Source organism: Pipistrellus kuhlii, unplaced genomic scaffold (genome assembly GCF_014108245.1).
Source record: "Pipistrellus kuhlii isolate mPipKuh1 unplaced genomic scaffold, mPipKuh1.p scaffold_m20_p_6, whole genome shotgun sequence".
NCBI lineage: Eukaryota > Metazoa > Chordata > Mammalia > Chiroptera > Vespertilionidae > Pipistrellus > Pipistrellus kuhlii.
In genome coordinates, this window is record NW_023425562.1 from 47,910,990 (window position 1) to 47,916,989 (window position 6,000).

Below are 6,000 nucleotides of genomic sequence, written 5' to 3' on the forward strand. Positions count from 1 at the left end.
AATCTAGCATCGGATCAATGTTAATTTCCCTATACTGCTTTTCTAACTCAAATGCAAAAGCAAAATGCATTTCAATCCCAGAACACAGGCATTTTCATAGAAGAGTCAATATGGTCTATGTCTGTGTATTTCTTGTGTCCTAGGCAAGCCTCCTGAGACTTATAGACAAAAACAAATTCAAATTCTCCCTCATGAGAATGGCCACACATGGAAGAAGAGTGCACCTACCCTACCCATCTACCAACAGGGAATATGAGGAGTCGGAACTACACACTACACAGCTAAATATACTTGCTATAGCTGCAATCAAAGAAGAAAAAAGCTATTTTAAATGTTTATTTAAACTCTCAGAAAACATTCCAAAATCATTTGTCAAAAGAGTGTGTACAAGCCCCAGCTGGTTTGTCTCAGTGGATAGAGCATCGGCCTGCGAAATGAAGGGTCCTGGGTTCCATTCCAGTCAAGGAAGGGCACATGCCTAGGTTGTGCCACGCCAGCAGGACTGAGCTGGTGCTTTTGCTACCATTTTATTGAAGACTTGGAGAAAATGGAATCAGATAATGAAAACTGTTTATTAGAATACAATGACACAACTAGGTCATAAAATGTCCTAAAGAAATTACTGAGCTGCTTCCTAAGGTTAAGGGTTTCTGGAATTAAAGAGTTGTGAGGGACACAACCTTCTAAACCCAAAACTTCTTACTAAATTGACAAGATTATACCTTCTTATTAAGGTGGCAAGAAATCTACTCTCAATGAACTTGGCATTTTAGGACTGGTTTTGTAAAAGGGAATTCCAGTATTGTTTCTGAAGGACATGTGGAATGAGCAGATGGCAACAGAAGACTACGCTTATTTTTTATTGCTAAGCCAGCCCCGAGCGCATGGAAGTCAGATTTTGAAGCACGGTGGAGCTATCTGGTCAAAAATAGATCAGAGATTTTTAAATGATTCATAGATTTTTGAGGCAAAATGAATCATGTTTAAAATTCCTGCATCTGCCATTAGAATATCTGAACTCTTCTTAAGCTCCATCCTGCCTCAGTTTCAAGAATAACCTTCAACCTTGTATGTATACATATATGCATGAGCCAAGAACACAGACAAAGGGCGGTGAGGGCCTGGGGCGGAGGGCGTGGCGTGGGTGGGCTAGAAGGGGTCAGGTGGGGGGAAAGGGGACATATGTAAATAAATAAGAATTACCAATTACGGTAAGTTAAAAGCAAACTATGCCCACTAAGCCCCTACATTTCAAGGCTAGCAGATCCCATTTGGTAGAGCCAGCTTCAACTTTATGCCCCCGCCCACCTCTAGCCTCACCTGCGCGTCCATCATTCCTACTTCTTTCCTTCACAAAGCCATCGAAATTCTAAGGTGAGCAGTGAAGTTTCTCATTGTTCACCAATTACACTGCCCAGCAGCAGAGACAATAATGCTTTCCCATTGTTAGCTGTAAACCTTGAGGAAATAAGTAACTTCTTTCCAAGTCAGAATATCTTCATTTGCAGTATTCCCTCCTTCTCATAAATAACCTCAAGGAAAATGTCCTGCCCATTAAAAGCTGCTGTTGACAAGGTCACCAATAACGTCCCCACTAGTAAAGCCAATGTCAAATCCTAATCCACATCTTTCTAGACCTGCCAGCAGCATTGGGCATAATTCATACCTCATCTTTCTCAAAACACTTCTCTGCTTGGCCTCCATGTCTTCACACTTTCCTGCTCTCTCTCTGGCTTGAGTCTCATCTCCATTTTTCCTTGTTGGTTGCTGGTTCTTTTTGTTGTTGTTTTGCTTTTTATCTTTAAATGCTGGACTTCTCTTCTCTGGCAACCATATTCCCTCCCTCTCTGCCTTAATGATCTCACCAAGTCTCAGATATTATCTACAGATGTCAACATATACTGTGTGGCTCAGTGGTTGAACATCAACTTATAAACCAGGATGTCAGGACAAATGCCCAGGTTGTGGGCTCGATCCCCATTGTAGGGTATGCAGAAAGCAGCTGATCAATGATTCTCTCTCATCACTAGCTTTCTCTCCCTCTCTTCCTCTCAGAAATCAATAAAAAAAATATTTAAAAAAAAAAACAGGTATCTGCTCATTTATAATAAGATTTCATTAAGTCACACATAAACCTTCAGTGAGTTCTGCTGATGATCAAAAGCATGCATACACAGGGAGAGAAAGTAGGTTTACAGTTGTATGTGAAACAGTTTACTCTTGTATTATTATTTATTATTATATTATTTGTATTACAACTGTAAATCTACTTTTGCCCACCCCTGTATGTAAGATTACTCTTTATAAAGTGCAACAATCAGATGCTCAAAATGAAAACTAAACTTATAAACCTCACTGACCCCCATACTCTAATCTAATCATCAAGTTTGTCAGTCCCAACAGATAAAGCAAGTGTCACAGAGAAATGTAGTAACAAATAAACCCAGGAATAGTCACAGTTAGTTCCAGGCCTAACTCTACAAGCACTAAAATGATTTCAATACTTCTACTACCAATTTTGATCTTTGCATGAGGACAGACCCTCAGGGACCAGGGGTGGGAGGGACTTATCTCTAAAGTCAGCTCCCCTCCGGTTTGGGGGACCTGCTTTTCCTTCCCACCAGAGACTGAAGGCTGTTTCCCAGCTGGAATGAGATACCATAAATGTCTTAATGCCTTGCCCTGGGGCTGCCTCACAGCCCTGAGCTGTAACACTACTGAACTGTTCCCCAGCTGTGCTGTATCAAGCCTGAGCTGTTCGCACTGAATAAAGTTTCTTTCTTTAACACACCCCAAATTGGAGACTCCCCTTGGTGCTGAATTGGCACCAATGACCATGGATTGACAGTCCTTGGGCAATTTCATCACTGTGTGACCATCAGAGAGTGTACTTACTAGTAGTATGGCCTACTACACACCTAGGCTGCATGGTACAGGTTATTGTTCTGTAGGAGAGGAAAAATATTTCCCCTCTATTCTTCTGAGCTCTTGGCTGAGACATCCCTGTACTAAAAGACAGATTAGCGGGAGAAAAACAAACTGAAGTTCAGTAACATGTATACCTCCTGCATACATGAAAGAGACTCATGAACTGTAGCTCCCCAAAACCTTCAGCAGAAAAGACAGCGGGGGTAGGGAGCCAGATATGAGAAGTTACCAGGAAATGAAAGTAAACAAGGGTAAGGTTGTAATCCAGGTTTAACAACACCGTCTTCTGCATTGATAAGAGTTTCTATAGGAAAGGTCATGTCTAGCTTTCAGCAAGGGAGAAACGCTTACAGATGTAAATGTCTGAGAATAATGTCTACCTGGTTTTCAGAACTTCTCCCCTATGTTTTGTTTCTCAAAACTAGCCGGCCAAAAATAATCCTTATGTCAAAGAGACATATTTGGGGGTGAGAAATTTTCTTTACAGCTCTACAAGCCTACACAGCATGTCACTGTACTGAATACTGTAACTATAACACCATGGGAAGTATTTATGTGATGCCTTGCACTATGACATTATGATGGCTATGACATCATTAGGTAATAGGAATTGTTCCCTTGCATTGTAATCTTATGGGACTATCACTATATGCATGGTCCGTTGACTAAAACATTGTTTCACAATACATGACTATAAAGATATAGACTCTAGATGTTTTGAAGACCTGTAAATTTGAAAGAATACTATGAAGTTAGCACATAAAATAGAAGAGTAATTTTCTGACTTCTTTTTTGTTGTTGTTGTTGTGTTAATCCTCACCCAAGGATATTTTTCCATGGACTTTTAGAGAGAGGAAGGGTGGGGGAGAGACAGAAAGTGAAACATTGATGTGAGACACGTTGATTAAGGATCAAGGCACCAACCGAAGTACATGGAATTGAACCTGAGATTTTTCAGTCTGCAGGCCAGGGCTGGCAACAAAACCCCAAAAACAAAAACAATAAGTCAATTTTCTTTCATCATAATTAAAGATTTCTGTTCAATGAAGGGCAACATAAAAAAAAGTTATAGACAAATGGCAGAATAGGTACAGATGTACTTATAATATTTAAAGGACCAATAGCTAGGAAATACAAGGAACTTCAGATCAACAAGAACTGAAACCTCAAATTAAAAAATGGGGAAAGGATGAACAGGCAATTTTATACTAAAGAAAACCGAAAAAGATATCATTAGGCACAGTGAAATGTAATTCTATGAGTTTTTACTTTGATATCTACTAGTCTGACGGGGCTATAACGACTTGGAAGCTCTTGAACTGCCTGCAGGAGTGCAGACCATTGCAGCTTGTTGGAACACAGTCTGGCAGTCTTTCCAAAAATATGTACATAAATGTCCTAGGATCCAGAATTCACATTCCTGGATATAAATCTCAAAGAAAGCATCACAAAGGTCTAAAGGTATATTTATCATTGTATTGTCTATAATGGCAGGACAATGAAGGTGCATGAGGGTATCCACAAATAGAGGATAGACATAAAACATTGTGAAGTAAGAGAATTTTTGTCTATGTAACAACATTTCAAAAACTCAATTTCTCATACAACTGGTGGTGATTCTTGCCACCTGGTCCATGAAGTCCTAAGCAACCAACATCAGAGTCATAGCTTGTCTTTCCAGATTCCTGGCAAACGTTACTACTGTGAATGCAGGCTGTAGCTCACATTAAATCCTAAAACCAACAGCATCCACACCACCAACGCAGCCTGCGATGGAACTGTAACCCCTGCCATTGTTGCAAAGTACAAGTAACCAGCAAATTCGGCCCGGCATTTGAGAAACTGACATGGCAAGTGAGTCAAAACTTAAAACGCAGTTTTTGAATCAAAGGCAGGGTAGTACTGACTCCAAACACATCTGTGAGAGGAGGAAGCAGGTGCCCTCTCAGACCCAGTCCTAGAGCAAAGGGGTGAGAGCGGGAGGGCAGGTGGCGTTTCACAGATGAGACTCTCACAGACGCCTCCATACCTTAGGCAAGGGCAAACTGGAGAGGAGTACCGGCGGGGGAGAACACCCTGGGAACCCCCAAAACAAACACGTTACCGGGAAACACTGTCCATAGCCACCCACCCATCATCACGAAGCAGCTCGCCCCGTTTAGATGGCCCCTGAGCACAGAGCGGTCCCATCTCGAGACCAAAGCCAGGGTCACCAGAAGCAAATGTCACTTACTAGGCCAGGGAGCCCCAAAGACAGCCCCCCACCTCCACCCCCCTAGCTGGACCCACGACCCTGCAAAGGCGCGCCGTGGTGGGCCTGCACCGCGGTCAGCACAGCACGGAGCTCCCAGCAGCGGAGCCGGCAGCTGGCGCCGCCACCCAGACCCCGGGCGCCCACGATCTGCACCTTTGGGTGCAGCGCTCCGTGGAGATCCCTCCTGGGGAGGCTCGGAAGCCGGCTCCCTACCTGTCACAGCTCCATCGCACGCCCCGATGTGGTCTGTCTGACCGCCCCCTGGACGCCTGGGCGGAGGAGCGCCAGGCAGGGGCGTCTCTGAGGAGCCTGCGGGCAGGGAGACCCTAAGGGACGGCAGCCCCAGCCCGGCCGCCGTCTCCCCGCCGGGGCTGCAGGGTGTCGCCGCCGCCGCCGCCGCCGCCGCCGCCGCCGCTGCCGCCGCTGCGGTGAATCAGCTGACACCGGCCGCCGCCGCTGTGACTTCTGCTGCAACTGTCGCAAAAGAAGGCGAGGGGGAGGGAGGGAAATGCACACGATACACACGGTCGGTCTCCGAACGCCCGGCCCAAGCTGCAACCGCGGCGACGGAACGGAGGGGAAAGGGTTAGTATGGGCAAGGAGTGCGCGGCTGCCATGTTGGTTGTGGGCAGTCCGGTCTAGGCTCTCCCTGCTCGCCTCCAATGCCCAAGGAGGAGGGAAGCGTGAAATGCCAAGTGTAGGTGCCTGCACCTCGTGATCTGGAGGATGTTGCAAGTTTATTCTTCTGCCCCCGCGCATGGGCCCAAGAGCCTGGAAAGTGTGAGCTCGGGCACTGGTTACTGTTCTTCTCTTACCCC

The 6,000-nt window shown here is 45.0% G+C and overlaps 1 protein-coding gene across 4 annotated transcripts in view; it reads right to left on the minus strand.

Moving 5' to 3' along the window:
* WDR7 (WD repeat domain 7) overlaps positions 1-5,651 on the minus strand; it is a 265,735-nt gene extending 260,084 nt beyond the window's left edge. For 3 of the 4 annotated variants that reach the window (XM_036417625.2, XM_036417624.2, XM_045574696.1), the window contains exon 1: positions 5,396-5,651. The gene's annotated coding sequence lies outside the window, so the exon portion shown is untranslated. The remainder of the gene's footprint in view (positions 1-5,395) is intronic. The other variant, XM_045574698.1, reaches the window with a different exon arrangement.
* Positions 5,652-6,000: the final 349 nt, after the last annotated feature.